The sequence below is a fragment of the Urocitellus parryii genome, chromosome 2 (genome assembly GCF_045843805.1).
Source record: "Urocitellus parryii isolate mUroPar1 chromosome 2, mUroPar1.hap1, whole genome shotgun sequence".
In the NCBI taxonomy this organism is placed as follows: domain Eukaryota; kingdom Metazoa; phylum Chordata; class Mammalia; order Rodentia; family Sciuridae; genus Urocitellus; species Urocitellus parryii.
Window position 1 is genome coordinate 13,342,533 of NC_135532.1, and position 18,760 is coordinate 13,361,292.

At 44.3% G+C, this 18,760-nt stretch overlaps 1 protein-coding gene across 5 annotated transcripts in view; it reads right to left on the reverse strand.

Moving 5' to 3' along the window:
• Mbnl2 (muscleblind like splicing regulator 2) overlaps positions 1 to 18,760 on the reverse strand; it is a 150,306-nt gene that overhangs the window by 103,076 nt on the left and 28,470 nt on the right. The gene's annotated exons all lie outside the window — the stretch shown is intronic.

Consider the following 18,760-nt stretch of genomic DNA (forward strand, 5'->3'; position numbering starts at 1 on the left):
GAGTGTGGCAGACACAATAATTAGGCCTTCTGAAACAATCCAATCTAATGTGCTTAATCGCCAAAACAGTGTATTAGAACTGTGGCTCTCAATTAATTTCACATTTAGGCCATGGGTTTTATTGTTGGGGATGCTATAAACAATTATTTGGGAAGTGCCTCTCCTACGTAATGAAGATATTGTCATTTTGGATGGAACACGGGCTCCTTATTCCTTATGCTCTTCCCAGTTTGTACAGAGATTCCAACTTCCAGATGGATGTAGGTAGGAGCCACCTGATATATATTCTCTGCTCTCTCCCTGCTTCCTCTCCTGCTAGTACCTGTTCAATATTCATCTTCACTCATGTTGTAGGTACTCCTAGGGTAACGACTATTCTTAGAGTTTTCCTTTTCTGTATCCCAAGTCCCTTAGCTCCTAGATTCTATTAGAACCTCAAGAAATGTTTATCGACCAATTTAATGAAGACCAAATGCATGAATAAAAGTTCATTTTAGTTGAGTTCAGTTTCATTTTTAACCGAGTCACAATCTAAAAATGCTCTCTTGTGTGGGATGCTGGAGTTAAACCACGTCTAGAACAGAAAATGTAATTAGTTTGGATTTCCAAAGTCAGCGCATTTTGCTTTTCTTACTTTTTTCAAGGATCATAAAAATTATTAAACATTAAAAATTTAAGATTACTAAGACAAGCATGAATAAGTAAAGTTGATCAATTTCAATAAGTGTATATGACATAAACTACCTTATATATTTGCTTGATCTTGATATTGGAGCAAATACATAAGGCAAGTTATATATACCACATTAATGTGTAGGTAATGAGAGCTGAGTGAAGATTGGAAGTTGATGATAGTCGTAATGACATTCCAGTCAACAGACCAGACATACAGTGGTCCAATGATATTATACTGGAGCTAAAAAATCCTGCTTAACAGTGTGGAGAATCCTTGGAAAACTGGGAATGGAACCACCATTTGACCCAGCTATCCCACTCCTCGGACAATACCCAAAGGACTTAAAAACAGCGTACTACAGGGACACAGCCACATCAATGTTTATAGCAGCACAATTCACAATAGCTAAACTGTGGAACCAACCTAGATACCCTTCAGTTGATGGATGGATAAAGAAACTGTGGTATATCTACACAATGGAATATTACTCAGCAATAAAAGAGGATAAAATCATGGCATTTGCAGGTAAATGGATGGAATCAGAGAATATAATGCTAAGTCAAGTTAGCCAATCCCCAAAAAACAAATGCTGAATGTTTTCTCTGATTTAAGGATGCTGATTCATAATGGGGTTGGGGGCGGGTGGAGCACGGGAGGATTAGATGAATTCTAGAAAGGGCAAAGGGGAGGGAGAGAAAGGGAAGGGGCAGGGGGTAGGAAGGAAAGACAGTGGAATGCGATGGTCATCATTACTCTAAGTACATGTATGAAGACACGAAGGATGTGACTCTACTTTGTGTACAACCAGAGACATGAAAAGTTGTGCTCTATATGTGTATTCTGAATTGTAATGCATTCTGCTGTCTCATATAACAAATTAAATTTTTAAAAAATCCTGCTTCAGACATTTCTCATGTGTTGGTGTGATGATGATGTGAACCTACTGCATACCAGCTGTAAAAGCATAGCACATATAATTATGTACAGTCATTAATACTTGATAATGATAATAAACGACGATGTTACCGTTTTATGGATTGAATATGCTATAATCATTATTTTAAAGTGTACTCCTTTTAAAGTGTACTCAAACACCTCATACTTCACACATCTCTTGATTGTATCACAGGACCATATCCAGTGATGACCTGCCCCTTCCAGGTCATTAAGGACATTCTATGACGTTTGCACAATGATGAAGTCACCTAATGACACACTTATCTGAATGCATTCCATCATTAAGTGATGCATGACTGTGTCCAAGTTAGTTTAGAGAGTGATAACTCTTAAGTGGTTCTCAAGTGTCTCCTGAAAAATGGTGGGTACGGGGGTCCCAGATCAATTAGGTTCAGTTAACTCTGGGGAAACCAAGCCAAACAGGCTTTTTTAAAAAAATTATTTTTTCTTTTTAGTTATACAAGACAGTAGAATGTATTTTGGCAAATTCTACATACATAGAGTATAACTTATTTTATTTAGGATCCCACTCTTGTGGTTGTACACGATGCGGAGTTACCCTGGTCGTGTATTCCAATACAAGGCTAGGAAAGTTATGTGTGATTAATTCTACTGTCAAACAGGCCTTTCCCTGGCTTTCGAGCACTCCTGTGTCTCATCAGCCAGGACAGGGCAGGAACCCCTATGGTATCTCTCCAGCTTATCTGATCATGGCCTGTTTATTTAGCAAGACTTCTCCTGCTGCTGGTGGGGAAGGCTACTTCATCCCCGGTTGTTTTACTTGTTTGTAAAAGTTACAGACGTCAGTGCGCTTAAGGAAGCTGTCAGCGTTGAGAGCTGTGACGCACATCTAACTTCAATTATAAAATATCTGAGGGAGCCAGGCGGGCTCCGGCTTGTCTGCTGGGTGGTGTGTGTTCACTGCAGCTACACCAACGAACTTAAGTCTGGGATCTTAAGAAGGTGAGTTTAATAGTCAAATTCACTCAGGCTCAGGTTTCATAGACCAGCCTGGACCTGCCTCCTCCCCGCCTCACCCGCCTCCAACCCCCACGGAGAACAAAGGGGAGAGCAGAGAGCGCCAAGGAAGCGCTGTGCCTGTGTTGGGGAGATGGGCCACGAACCACATGGGGCTTCATCCATATTTGCAAAATGCCACATAGACTCTCGAAGTCCTAAGTAGGTCACAGTACAAGCTCATCCTCAAAGACACACGTCAGTAGGCAAACATATGCCCGGGCGGCTTGAATAGCTGCTCAGCTATTCCTAAAAACCACGCAGGGCTACGCTTTCCATCCAGTCCACTAGATTATACTCCCCCCCCACACACACCTAGAGAAACAGATTTCCATTTCTAGTTACAATAAAAATCCAACCGTAAATTGAGAGCCAGGCTCTATCAGACAAATGTGCCTTTAAAAAATACTGCTTATTTAATTGACACAATACTATGTTTTTATCAAGTGTAACACAATGTTTTGAAATGTGTGTACATTGCAGATTTTCAGGCCAATGAACATATGCATTCTCTCACATTCTTGAAAACTTAAAATCTACTCTCTTAGCAATTTTTAAGAATACAATGCCTCGTTATGAACCATAGTCACCATAATGCACAATAGATTCCTTGAGCTGATTCCTCCTGTCTGATATTTATGTCTTGGGACCAGCACCTGACCCCCAGGCTCGGGTAACTAACATTCTACTCTCTGCTTCTGCAAGTTCAATATTTTTAGATTCCATGTATAAAACATTAATATAAGCTTGCATTTAAGAATAGGGGCGACCAAGCTTTCTGACGGCCCAGTCACTTGTAAGTCAAAGACGTCCTGGGAGGAAAAGGGTGTGCATACTGTCACATGCAAACCCATAGCTATGGTGTCCTCTGGAGCATCCACTCTTTCTCCCAGCTCATTCTCTGTTCCTGGCCTAAGGTCTGAAGCCGGTTATCAGGGGCACTGCCTCCCCTGCGCGGTCACAAGTGAGGACAGGCAGGGAGCTAGGGGGACCAGGAAGAGAGAGCAGACTTGAATTAGATGAGGGTGAGGCCTCTGAAGGAGATGAGCAAGGAAAACAGGTAAGAATGGGGATGACCAAAGCCGCACGTATTGTCAAGAGCCTGAGCCTAAGGAAACCCTGGTTCTGCCAGTCTGCTAGTTCCTGGGAAGAAGGGCGATGGCTCAGGTGACACCGCCACCTGCTACCTGGGGCTATTCCATTAGAGGGACTAAGTAAATCATTGTAAATCTTTATTCTTCACTAATTAAACCTGAACCTCAGTTCAGTTATCAGAAACTTTCACATATGATCGGGCCACCTTGAGTATGTAGCCTACGTTTCTATTGTAATCAATATAAAATCTAAACATGTCAAGTATTTCTAATGAAAATTTCGCATCCAAATTAAGATAAGCCTTAAGTGTGAAATATACACCAAATCTGAAGAATTCGATGATATCTTATTAATATCTTATGTTTTTGGGTAAATGGATAATATTTTAACTTTTAGGTGAAATCTTATTGCAATTAATCTCACCTGCTCCTTTTTACCACTAGAAAATTCAGAATTATATACGTTCACATTTATACTTCTATTGACGGTGATATCTTAGCCTATCAACCAATAGAGAACTTTCTGGAAAGGTAGAAAGTCCTAAGCCCTTATTTTGCCAAGGTTCCTTATCATTTATGCTTGGTAAGTCAATGTCTCTGAGATCTGCCTTCTTCACCTGTAAAATGTTGATAATACTCCCTGCCTACATTGGCATGGTTGCTAACATGAAGGACCAATAGGGGAACTGTCTGAGTACTCTGTAAAAACTTGTCCCAATGCAAGGTGGTACAAAGAGTTGCTCTATAAATATCTATTGACAGAATCTACTTTCGGGCTTCCTTCTCTCTACAGCAGTTCTGTAGGGAGGACCAGGACTCTGACTAGGGTGTACTTGTCCTTGGGAGCAAGGCAATGACTTGGAGGTCAAAGGTTTGACTGTACAGAGCCAAGGCCCCTTATCTGCCACAACCCTCTTGTCTATTCTGTAGCCCAGGGGAAGCCACAGAGACGTTCCTAGGGCTGCAGAATAGATATTAATTCTATATTTACCAATTCTTTCTGTTAAACTCTCACTGGGTTGCTTGCGCTTCCATTTTTCTAATGTCTTTTTTTATTTTTAAGAAGCTTCATTGTGTATATTTGACGTTGGTAGCTTATTTAAGGAATGCACAGAGTTGGTAAATGGTTACTATAGTGGACCACGTTATATGATAACACTTATCATCTCATACGATTCACACAGTCCTGATGGCTTGATTCCTCCTGATGTAGTCAGATCTCTAAATGAGTTCATCCTTCAGATCTGCTACTTTGTTTCCATCGACCTTCCTCTCCTCTCTTCCTATTGACTTCTTCAGTTTTATTTCCAACATCCCAGACCACCCTTCCCTACCTAGCCCCTTCCCATGCAGAACCTGGGAGAGATTTGGAAGGGGCTGCCCTCATTATTTCTCTGGTATTAGTTTCTCCTTTAGCCCGCTCTTCCTGCCACCTCTGCTAGTGTTCAGAAACGTGCTGCATCCCTAAGCCCTGGCATGGGACAGGAGAGGAGCTGGCCCTTGAAGGTTGTGCTGAGTCATACCTGGCAAGCTGTCCCCCCCTGCATCCTGACTCAGCACTCCCTCCTCTGCCTGCCTTCAGCCACTGTTGATTCCTTCTCTTATATCCCATCTCTTAACACCACCTGGTAATTATTTTTAAACAGATATCATTATTCCTTAATTCACAAGGACTGTAAATATTAATTTATCCAACTGCTTTCCCTACCCCCAATGTAAACTCCTAGAGAGTTTGCTCTGTGTGTGAAACAGACTTCGGTTGTTATTTTTGAGTCTCCAGAGCTCAGCTCTGTGCCTGGTCTGTAGAATGCCCTCCACACATGTTTGTTGAGTGAACTCCTGGTCCTCTTCTAAAGAACATTCTCATTTTTATAAAAACTAAATTCTAAGCTAAAGGAATAATGCTCTGAGTAGGGAACTTCAGTATTAGCTGTAGGAACCTTCTAGCAGCTGCCCTTGGCTTATCCTGCTGCCTAGCAGGTTGAGGGTGAGAAGCTGCCCCAATGTGAGTGATGATGTGAGCCTCAAAAGCCAGAATGCTCAGCACAGCGACTGTCCATGCCCAGTGCTCCAGCTGGGGGTGGGTCACCCCCTGGGAGCTTGGCAGAAGTGTAGATCCTCAGACTTCACCCCAGAATTTCTGCATCAGAAACTCTAGGACCGAGCCCCAGCAATCTTGTTTTAAACAGGACTCCGGGATGACTGATGCATAAATTCGAGAATCACCATCATCAGCACCCCTCGCTGCCCTGCTCTATGCCGGGCAACCTGGGCGTCGCTGGAAAAAAACAAAGATGGCCTCTCTGGGGTTGCCTGTAGGGTCTTCAGACACTGATGCCCACCTAAGTAATCGCAGGAAGGCTGCCAGAGGCTTCCCCCTGTGGCTGTGTCTGACCAGTAAAACAAAATAAAACCAAATGAACTGAAAGCACCTGAGGTCTGTCCCAGCTAAGACTTTTCCATAAGAGTTAGAAAACAGATCATATGACATTCCTAACAAGCACAAAACGGATCATACATAGTCCTTTTAGAGACCACTCAGAATGCAGCAAGCCTTTGGTAGGGGTGGGTGGGGCTTGGCTTTGTGAACCCCTGCCTGACAGAGGATCATTTTAAAGGGACTGATGGCCTTTGGTGACCAGCAGTTTGGTCCTCAGTCAGAGGGCTGCTTTGTAGACTGCCCATCTTCTCAGACAGAGCATGCTATAAAAAATACCCAGGCTCACTGCCTTACTGTCTTTAAAGGAAAGACAGGATTGAAGTTCAAGGATAAAGAAATGAGGGGACATAGAGAAGAACAAAATTATGTCATCTGCAGGAAAACGGATGGCACTAGCATCCTGTTCAGTGAAAGAAGCCAGATTCAGAAAGCCAAGGGTTGTACGTTCTCTCTGTCTCATGTGTGGAAGCTAGAGAGAAAAAAGGAAAAATGTGATCTCATGGAAATAGAAGAGACACCAGAAAGGGAGGAAAAGGAGGTTGGCAAAGGAGGAGCGGAGACCAAAGTGAGGGACTGGGGGATGAAAGGGATCAAATTATGTTATGTGCATGTACAACTATGTCACCGTGAGTCTCACTAACGCATGTAAGATTAAAGCACCAATAATAATTAAGCAAACAGAAAAAGACGTGAGGTTCTGTGGCCATTCCAGAAATGACAAAGGCCTGGCTACTCAACTCTGCAAAGTAATCCTGATGATTTTTAAGGTCTTTACTTACATGACACTTCATTTTTTAAAATATATTTAAAACTCTTGTAGGTGTTAAATTTTCAGAAAGCTGTGGCTTTTGACTGTGTGAAAGATTTGCCCGCTCACATTCTTTGACAGTAGCTCAATTATGCAGCCAAGCAAGTTTGGAAGCTTTGGCTCTTCATTCTACCAGGAGAGGAGATGGCCCTCCACTCCACATCCTCAGACAAGTTCCAGCTGTGGAGCCAGGTGTCCCATTGCACCAATACTTTGAGATTGCCTGTACATTTTTGAAGGGAAAAACATCAATCGTGTTCCGTCTTGAGACTGAGACTGATCAAAATCCAAAAATCGCCTTAAGGGAACTATCTCTGCAACGCACACACAGCTCGCCTCTCTGGGTTTACTCTGGTCAGCTCTGGTATCTTCGATGCCTGCCAGACATGAGCCTCCCAGAGAGCCGATGAAAGGATCTTTGCAAAGCAAACCAATTCCTGAGTCAGAAAGTCAAGGACTCATTCTCCATTAAGTAATTCATAGGAGGTCTTTAATTTTATTTTGCATAAATCTAATTACAAGAAAGAACCCTTATCTCCTTGACCTCACTACTTCTCATTTTTAGACTCTTTGGGTTTCCTATATTGATATTTAAATTCTTAAATATGAAAAATTATTCATAAACACATTTTAAAAAAAATAAATGTGCCTTCCCGGGAGGGACCTGATGTTTGAGCATCCTCACCTCTATTTCTAGAGCCCAATTTAAAATAACTCTCAACGTGCTCTCTCCTCCGATCAATGGCGTGGCCACATCCTGAGCCGATGGGAGGCAGACGCCTGGATGGAGAGGGCCCTGGCGGAGCCGCCTGCTGAAGCACTGGTGCTGAGAGCCACTTGACCTCCAGGAGTGGGGTGTAACACTGCCCCGTAATCACTAATCACAGTTGTGGAGAAGAGGTTCCTAACTGGAGCCTTCCCACAGGACCGAGAAAAATACAGTGTAGAGATTGCCCTGCAAAAGTAGTAAAGAACCTGATCAGCCTATCAATAAGAAAGAGTGAGGAGGACAACAGAAATGATATCTTCAAAAGGGTTGTTCTTTCTAGACCCTTCTGTATTGGTTTCTTTTTGATTCATTGAAAAGTGACATCAAATGGTGCTTTGCAAATTCTACTGGGCTTAGGGATAAGAACCAACTTTTCAACCCTGTATTCTAGTCCCTCCTTCACCTCTGAATAGCTGTGTGAGGGTTCCTAGCCTCTCTGAGCTGCAGTTTTCTTGCTTATTATCAAGGGGACAGTCATGTCTAAGCCATAGCTATACATACTGCAACCGGAACATATTTAGAAGTAGATTACAAATGTTCTTTCTGTGGCATCTAACCGCAATCAACATTAGTTCTTCAAAGACATCCACCTCAAGTTTCATTTTTATTTCTCAAAATCTGAACAGTCTTAGTATGACTGAAGTTTTCAGGAATGCAACCAGTGTGTATGCTGAGGCAAGACCAGACTTTAACTTGTTAGGAACTTTATCCTAATTGTTGGATATTTGAAAAGCCATGTCACTGGTCACCCCTGTCCATCTGGGCACACACTCACAGACACACGCATGACGGGTGGAAAAATTTTTGCTGGCTAACAGATATAATTCTCTTCAAAGTCAATGAAGGTAGTGAAAGGAAGTAGAAAAGTTCTGTCTACCAAGCCTCAAAGTCCCTTCTGGAATGCAAGTTAGAGAAACTTTAATAAATGCTCTTGTACAACCAACTCAAAATGTTCATTTCAAGAGAGGAAAGAATTAGACCAGACAATGGTGTCCTCATGTCACAGGCACCTGATTCTTTTGAACATCTTCAAATACATTTCCATGGGGAAATAAAACACAGACACCCAAGGTCATACAATGGGACAGAAAGGTCAATATTCCACAACAAAGACAATATTCCCAACTAGACATATTTTCCCTATATCCTTTATCTTACAGTACAAGTGAAAAAAATTTATAAAATCCAGGGCTCATTTTAATATGCAAAAAATTCTAATCTATTTTCATAACTGACTCCAGGAATGTGCAGAGATAGAAATCCCATCTTTAATTAGAAAAGAGAAATTTTCTAAATATACACTTGAAACTACAGCCAGATAGAACATATTCAGCACGTATTTGTATTCAAATTATGTTTTTCCACCATGTTTGTGTTTTCTATCCAAATACTTATAAGTCAGTTAGGAGACACTGTTAATAGAATAAAAGCAATTGGATTAGGCAACATTTAAGAGTGACACAGCACTTACCATTTCCTGGATGACAGTACATGACTGTGCTGCAGGCTGAAATCTAGCCCTGTGCTCCCAGAGAAATCTCTGTTAAAACTCTCATTTCCTTCACTGGCCACAGAACTGCTTCTCAGCTGAACTCTAACACACACTCTCCCCCGCCCCCCACCAGCCTAGTGGTTATTTCATCTGCCTGTATGCCTATGAACAGTACCGCCCATGAACTTACATTGAAAAAAAAAATCCATGTATAGACAGCGGTAAATAATTAAGATATCAAAGGAAAACCATTTTCTAAGATAAATAATATATAGTTGAAGTTTTCAATGCTTACCCAAATATATCAGAAAACAGTATGAAGTGGTCAGAAGCTGGTGCCTATAAGGATGTGGCACTTTTGACAGGCAGCCATACAGTCACACAGGTGTGGCTAGCATCGTGGCTTTTCAAAATGCCCAACGATTAATTCCTCATGACGTTCCTAACTAGTTCAATAGTCTTGCTTCAGTTTACACGTTGCTGCACTCTTAAAAAAGTCAACTTTATTAAGACTATTCAGAAATTATAAAAATTGGTGTAAATATGCAAAGCGAATATGCAAAAATATGCAAATGTGGCCCGATCCCCATTGAGAATAGGGATGTCGGGTTTCGGGCTGCCTTAGCAGACTCTGGTGTAAAACATGAGTCTAACGGGTCCTGAAGACACTGAGTGGCACTGGAAGAGTATGGACGGGACCCCCCACTGGAGGAAGTCCCCCCTGAGAGCAGAGAGAGAGAGAGAGAGAGAGAGAGAGAGAGAGAGACAGCATGTGTGTATGTCTACATATAAATCCAGGAGGGAAAAGAGGAAGACCTGGACAGGGCCAAGTTCATTTAGTCATTTAGAGGTGACAGAAAGAAGAAGGAACCAAACCACAGGAAAAGAACAAGGAAACCTGGAAGAGCATCTGGATGGGGCCAAAGGGCCAGTTTCAAGAGGAGGGAGTAGCCAAGACCGCCCCCTGTTGGGAGGACGTGCCCCTTAGTGGCCATGAGCTGTGTGAGGAGGAAGTGCCCATCCAGCGGGGGAAGTGATCTCCGTGGTGGTTTCCGGGGTGGTTTCCGGGGTGGTTTCCGGGGTGCGCTGCCGGGGGTGAGTCTGGGTGCTTCTGCCTGGCTGTGAGGGCAGGCAGGCTCTGACCGCCCCTCCAGGACCTCGACTTGCTCGTGGAGGCGCAGGGATGCCTCATTCCTCGCCCTCCCCAGGACCCTTTCCTCTTGAATGGAGGGAGGAAGGACTAGACCCCCAGCTCCAACGGAGGCCGGAAGATAACCTGCTCGTTGCCGGCTCTGGGAATGGAAAGAAGGCGTCCAGGGGCCACAGCCTGCCCTGGAGTGACACAGCAGGACCTGAAGCCTGGGCAGCCCCTGCCACCTCCATCAGGGACACTTCCTACCTGCCCCGGCGCGCAGACAGGGCTGCAGCCCTGCAGGGAGTCTGCAGCTTAGGGCCTCAGGAACAGGGCCCCAGAGGGAAACAAAGGCCCAGAACATCCAGGGGCCCGGAAGACTCAGCTTCCTCAGAAGCTCAGGAATTTGTCCTGAAGTGGATGGTGACGGCTTTGTGGCTCTCTTCATCGACACTTGGCTAGCCGAGAGCAGGAGCAGAGCCAAGGAGATGCCCATTTCAGAGGTCAAGGCCTTGGACAGGGGACAATTAAAAAAAAAAAAAAGGCCAGAGTTCTGGGGAGGGCCCATGGGAGGGACTGCCGCTGAGGAGCTGGCGGAGGGCTGTTCTGAGTCTGCTGTCCTGTGGCTGGCTCCCCGGCTCTCTGACCACGTGTGCGCACGGACAGCACTGGACAAAGTCAGAAGTGGGTCCCCACCAAGAGGGCCCCGGCTGTTCACAGTCGGAATTCTCTGCACAGGGCTGAAGAGCCAGGGCTTCCCTTCTGTGGAGATGGGGACGGCACAGAAGGTACAGGAGGAAGTCCACACAGGTATCAGGAGAGGAAGACACAGAAGGAAGGGCCCACTGACGGATCACCCTGGGGTCAGCATCTTTAATGGTGAGATAAGACTGGGGGGAGCTTAGAACAAACATTTGCTGAGAGCTCTTGGAGATAATGTTCTTAAGGTGAAAGGTAATAAAGATGAGAGCGAGCACGGTGGCCTGGGGCCGGTGGCCTGTTGACTGGGGAAGGAGGAGGTTAGCACACGGTAGGGAGCAGGGCTGCGGGTGGCCGGAATGCAGGCCTTTTGCCTCAAACCCACCTTAACCCCTCCTTTGTCCAGTTCTATGCTATTAAACCCACGCTCCTGCAGTGCTGTCGCTTCAGTGAGTGGCGACTCCAAACCTGCCCCCTTCCTTTGTTCTGATGCCCTCCCTACATCCAGGGTCCTACCTTCCTGATAGGAATCTGGCTGCTTCGTACCCCCACATGGCCACCTTCATCCCTCCCCTGGGTTAGGCCAGCGGCCTCCCAGCCAGCGGCCTCCCAACCAGCCTCCCATTCCTCTCCCCCCGCAGGCACATCTGGACAAATTATCCCGAGGGAGCCTTGGACATGGAATCAGATCAGCTCAGCTCCCTGCCCAGGAACCTCACTGGGTGTGAAAGTCAGGAGCCTTCCTGTGGCCTACACTACGCTGATCTCCGCTGACCTCCGTGGTTGGCCTCTTACCTTCTCTGACCACTTCTTTCCTTGCTTACTCCCCTTTAGCCACCCTGGACTTCAGCTGGTCCTTGGGCAGCCAGGCATGTCCGTCCTATCTTGGAGGTTTAACCTTACTGTTCTCTCCACTGGGAAAACTCCTTTCCCAGACAGTCACATGGCTTGGATGTCGGCCTATAGGGAGGCCTTTCCTGATGTAATATTGCATCAGTCCTACCTCCCCACTCTGCCTCATCCTGCTTTCCTTTCCTCCCAACTTCATATCATTACTCGACACTCATCATTACTTGTCTATCTGTTCACTTTCTCCCCCAACCAGAATGTAATGTGAGTGAGTACAGAGTCTGTCGCTATCCCTGTCATCCAGAGTAACACATAACTTTGGGACTTAGTAGCCACTCAACAAATACTTGCTGAATGAGTGAGTGGATGAATGGACAAATAAATGTGTGAGTATGGTGCAAGCTCAGGGTTGGCGCCTGTCCTTACGGTTGGCTTTGTTCTGTCTTCCTGATGTGACTTGAGATACTTCTCCGCCGTTGTTGTTCTTCCATTATTTCAAGCTCTCTGGGACTCCTGCTTCTTAGCTCTAAAAAGGAAGGGGTTCAGCAATTTCGAAAGCCACTTCTGTCCCTAAAGTTCTGTGATTGTAACTGTGATTGGCAAGGCTGATTTAAGGAGAAATATATTTTTAGGAACTCTTCTGGAAATCTTATCAGCTCGGCTGGGTTTGGCCTAGATTCGTTAGCAGCCTTTTGAGCTGTGGGATGGGGAGGGAGCGTCGGTACCAGGGGAGGGGGACATTTGTGGAGGCCATTTTGTTCCTGCTCCAGAGCGCACACACAGAGGGGCAGATCAAAAGTGGGTCCAGGAAGGGAGGGGTGGCCGGGTTTGTGCCTGGGGCACTCCTACCTTGAAAAGCACCCTGGAAGGGCCAGGGATGAAGGGGCTGGGTGTGGGGTGCTTCAGCCCCAGGTGCACAAAGGCCACAGGTCTGGGTGCCGCGGAGGCTGAATTGTCCTTACCCACATTTTCTCTCCCGCGGGCCCAGCATACAGAATGCCTCTGCTGTGCCAAGACCCTGCCTAGTCACCGCGGTGCAGGGCTGGGGGCCGCTGTGGTCCCACTGTAGAAGGAGGGTCTCCCACTTTCTGAATGGAGCAGCGAAGGCTCCCAAGGCTGTCAGCAGAAACAGCTGCCCAGGGCCTAAGCGGATATGAAGATGCTCCTGAGTCAGGCCATCCCTCGGCCCTGGGTCCTCCACAAGTAGACACCCGCCCTGGGCCACTTGGTCCCCCATTGCACAGAACCTCAGGGCGTTAACAGGTCTCTGCAGAGGGCCAGAGAAAACAGGCCTCCCTCTGGCTGGGTCCCCTGAGGTCTGGCCAGGGGTCTCTCCAGGTTTGTGATCAGTGACTGAGGACTGAGATGTTCTGCTGGAAGAACCTTCCTGCTCTTGGCCTGGTCCCACAGCCAGCCCCACCCCACTCCCCTGCGGAACAGAGCCACCCCAGCCCAGAGGTGCTGGGGACGTGGGGCTTGAAGGTGCTGCGGCTTCAGGAGACCTGGGACCCAGAAAGCCCCTAGCAGAAGACTCCCTGCCCGCAGCCCAGCATCTGACATGGCAGAAAAGCCAAGCCCAGGCTGTAGGGCCCGGGAGAGGCCGGTTTATTCGAACAAGAGTTTGTTTTGCTGTGGTTTCACTCACCTTCGAAGTAAAAATAAATAAATAAATGAATAAACCGATTTCCTGCCTTACCTTTCCATTGCCATGGACCAGGAGTGACTCAAGCCACAAGCACGCAGTGGCCTACAGAAACGGGTCTTAGTCAATGGCTGCTCTTATCTTTCAGGAAATTGAGCTATAACTGCTAGATATTGAAATCAACAACAAATATTTATGTGTTGAAAGCCCGAGCTCCAAGCAATAAAATAACCGTGGCAACAAAGTACGGATTCTATAACTTGTGAGCCCAGGGACGCCCGGGCGTGGCCAGGCAACCCAGTGCCACCACGGGAGGCGGCAGCAGGGCAGCCAGTCCTCCCCCCCAGAGCCCTGTGCTCCTGGAACAGCTCCTTCTGTCGCCTCTCCGCCCAGACCAGGCCCTCCTCAGAGGCTGATCACCGCCCCCTCTGCCTCCCTGCTGCCACCACTTGTCATGATTTCTAAGCAACGTCACCCTGTGCTGTGTCACCATGGTAACAAGGGGCCACCACTTTAAGGAGTGCAACAGAGAAACAGGGAGAAAGGAAAATCCCAGCGACAGGCTATTCTGCTGGTGGCGAGCAGACTCTGGGATGGCGAGCACGTTTCTTCCCATTTTATGGACAGGGAAACTGAGGGATGGGGCAATGCTCCCTAAATCCTGCCAAGGGAGGAGCATGATGTCAGAGCTGATGCCCATAACCCACGTAGGAGGCAAGCTCCTTATTTACATAAGTTTCCATTTCCACAAACACCCCGGGCCAGTGCTTTGGATTATGGAGATGGCCAAGAAACCTTTAGACATCCATTTTAGCGTGCTCAGCACAACTATCATTACTAGCTATTTTGCAGTTTTTTTTTTTTTTTTTAAACACACAGTTCTTATTTAAATGTCAGGAGCTTTGCTTCTCAGGTCACTGGCCTGTGGACTTCATTCAGTTCTCTAATTCCGGTCTACCCAATGCATTTCTTTCAAAAACATATTCGTTTCCCTTTAAGTTTTTTTTTTTTCAAGAGGCATACTGCTGAGCTGGAAAATTAATAACCTGGCATAACCTGCGATACCACCCTCAAGACAAACTCTCAAGTTACTTGTTCATTATTTCCAAAACGATTTTATCATCCAAGTTCCCACCTGCATACTTCAATTGCTCTTCTAAGGCTGCTAGTTCTTCAAACTGGTCTGACCTCTTTCTCTGAGAGAACCAATGGCTTGAATAAAACCAACCTGACAGGATAAAATGGGGGGTGGGGGGTGAACAGGTACAGTCTGAAAAATACCCTTTTCTGGCATGCAGATTATCACGTGGCTATTGACTCTGGAGCTTTGCATATTCCAATGGCTGAAGTGTATTTTTTGTCATTAACTCTATGTATGAAAAAGCAAATTGATCATGCAATGATACATTTTTGTATTTAAGCGCTATTTTGCTAATACAGTTCTCTTTTTCACTAAAGATGAAATGTGAAATAATTGTTATGATTAGAGTAAAAACTCTACATATGGATATAAATGACTTTTTTGGTCATTTTGCGGGGTGGGTACTAGGAATGAAACTCAGAGGCCCTTGACCACTGAGACACATCCCCAGCCCTATTTTGTATTTTTATTTAGAGACAGTGACTCACTGAGTTGCTTAGCACCTAACTTTTGTTGAGGCTGGCTTTGAAATCACGATCCTCCTGCCTCAGCCTCTGGGATTTCAGGCGTGTGCTACCGCGCCTAGCACAACATTTTACTCATTAAAATATGTCTTCTTGGTGGTAATCTAAATGCCTGACTTAGGATTTAACAAAAGTGCATCTCTAAAGGTGAAATGGCTGCTTGCTTAAATCTATAGTGCTACGAGTCAAGAGATGCCACTTAGCCCTGAACTCTTAAGCAAGCCATTGAACTTGAAACTTCAGTTGCCTGGTCTCTACTAGGTTGTTGTTGAGACTCTAGCCGTATCCTGCAGATGGAGAAAAATTGGAAGACTTCCAGCGGAGCTGGGGTTTATATCATCCTCCTTTCTGGGTTCCCTGCCGAGCTGTGCTAGGAAGATTGGAACACTGATAGTGGAAATTTTGGTTAAGACCATTTTAATAATCTCTGCCACATTTGGCAGGGATGGACGTTCCTGTCTGCCTCACTTTTTCCAGTAAGAATGACTCATCAGTTGCAAATATTTATCGAGTCTAAATCCAAGCTCTTCACCATGCCAGTGGCTTTAACCAAATCCAGCCAAGAGGCATGCCAAAGCTTCACTCCGCTTCAAATAATGGTCCCATTTAAAAAATAAATAAATAAGAATAAACCTCCATGTCCCCCAGCTGGCCGTTATAAGGACTCTGTGTGACCAGTCTTAAGCTGAGGCTTAGGCTTCCTCTGTAGCTTCCTTCAGAAAGGGAAGCACACTGCAATCAAAGGTGTGGGAATGAGCATGCTGTGGGTGCATTATAGGTGCTTCATAGATCATTAACTCAGCTGACCTCTCTCTCCATCCAAGCACAGTTAGCTCATCAGGTCCTCAGCAGTTTCTAGAATGAAAGGACAAATGCACGTCTTTTTCCAAAGTGGTCAAGTGTAAGATGTCAGGGCCACCAGGCTGCCCTTTGGGAGGAGCTGGAAACAGAGAGAGCGGATAGACAGAGCTGTGCTGGTTCCTGCACAGGCCCGGGCTGGCGGGGAGTGCTGGGAAGAGTCACTGTTCCTCTCCAGGCCTCACCCCCCACACTTAGAAGATGACCCTGGACCAAGCAGCGGTTGTCAGGTTGAGGCGTGAGTGGCCACACAGCCCTAGAAAAACCCAGTGCCGTTTCTGGAAGCATCAATTCTACTTAAAAAGTTGATGGTGGTCAAAGAGAATGCCCAATACTAGAGTGGTAAATAATTTAAAATTTATTTTATTTTTTACAGTAAACAAATATAATGGAGTAGAAAGGAAGATCTAGAAGACTTCTGGTGGTTCAATAAGGAGACTTCTGGTAATTCTTCTAACCCTGAAGAGTCCTCCTCCTCTCGGAAATACAGAACAATGGGGAACCAAGGCCACCCACCTTGGACATGCGAGGAATTCTGCTTCTGGCCTGGTGGAGGGAGGCTTGAGGGTGAAGCCCAGGCCCAGGAGCCCTGGCTTTGTTAACCTGCAGCAGACGCACAGGGTTCATTAAGACTAATGATCTCGTCTGAATGACTAACCCTCCTCGGAGAAGAAAATAATGCTCTGCAGAGCTAATCATCTGAAATGACCACAGAGTACACTTTGGATGTCGTGCCACTTTTGAGACTGGAAAATCCAATGTACTGATTTATTTACTGGAAAATACATAAATGGGCTGTTTATGTCACTGGAAAGCAGTGTTCATGCCACTGAAAATGTGTTTTTCCTCACATTGCTTCAGGAAATCCATCAATTGTTAACTATTTTTTTTCTTAAACATTGACACTCTGAGCGAGGATAAGACAGTCCAAAATGCAAATTGAGAATTGTAGAGGGTCTTAGATCCCTAAAACCATAAGAATCAAATATAAAGGCAGGAGTGGGAGGGCCAGGTTTCAGGTCCAAGGAAGTCAAAAGGCAAGTTCTAATCAGATGTTTAGATTTTAAAAAGTTTCTTTGATTTTCAGCAAATACTTTTGAGAGATGATTTTACAGAAAAAAGGATGTTAATGACAATGAGTTTCGTTTTAACTGAAAACTTTACAACCAGAATCTCCATGACTCGGTTTCGTACTATTGCTGAATAGTTCCTTTTCAATCACGGTGTAACAAAGTCTTGCATCACGCATCAAAAATTCAACTCAAGGGGCAGGAATGATGGTGGAATGAGCTAGACATCATTACCCTAAGTACGTGTACACGAATGGTGTGAAAATACTTTGTGTACAGTCAGTGAATTGAAAAATTGTGCTCCATATGTGTTTAATATGATATGAATTGCTTTCTTCCCTCATGTATAACAAATTAGAATAAATAAATAATTTAATAAAAAATTCAATTCAATCATCATTTACAGAATTTTTGGTGAAAATTATTAGTTTATTTTATAAGGAGAAATCGGAAATTTTAACAAATTTGAAAATAAGTTAGTGTTATTTTAATCCAAATGTCTACATGCTTCTTACTTGACACCATCTAATAGTTAAACTTTTATGTGTTGGGGGAAAAGAATTACTGTAAATTCCTAAGGAAAATCTCACACATTTTCTAGAATATAAACTTCCAAAAAATTCTATATTACCACTTCTAGGACAAGTATTCATAAGTATGGTGTTATTGTCTCAAGGGAGAAATTTTGCCACTATTTTGTAAAGAAAGAATTTGCTAAAGTTTTTTTTTTTTTTTTTTTTTTTTTTTTTAATGAATCAGGAAACTGCTAAGCCTGAAACATGCTAATCTCTCTGCATTGACCCATACAGCTCTAAACTTGCCTCAAGGAGAAACCTCGACTAGAATAAAAGAAACTGGAGAGGACTTTGGTAATGAAGGAGCAGGACTCAGTCTGCGTCAGTCTCTTCAAAGGTATCTCTATCGCAAAGGATCAAGTTTTAATGCATAAGGATAGCATTTGAATATAACAAGAATTTAATAAGTACATACATTTTCACTAGACAGCATTTATTCAAGCCATGAACATTTATGGATGAAATTATATGAACAGAACTGTCCCTAATAAGGTTAGGCTGAGGCTTTAGGGTTGGGACTATATTTGTTAAAGTCTTTGTTTTAAGCATAGGGCTGAGATATATTTGCTAAATATGTAAATGATGAATGGATAGTTGGAGGATGGGTGGTTGAAACAAATAAAAACAAAGGTTTTGATTTTATTCCAAATTCATATGTCCAAGTCAAATTTTCTCTAAGCATGAAATTTATATGCAACCAGTCTTACATGTACTACACTGAAGTTTTTTTTAAATAACATAAAACTATTACTTATGAAAGGTATAAGTGTCTCAAATTTCAGTTAGTGACATGAAAAATCTGCTGCTGGTCCCTATTATTACTTTAAAATTCTCTTGGGGAAACTTGCATTCACGACAGGATATAAAATATGGAGAGACCTTTATCACAACCATTATTTTTGAGAATGTTCTGAAGATAAAGCTATTCAAAATTTTCAAAAAGTCAAGAAACAGGGCAGCTGACAACATTAATATGTAATAGGAATACAGACCATAACTACTGGAAAAGAGGATAAA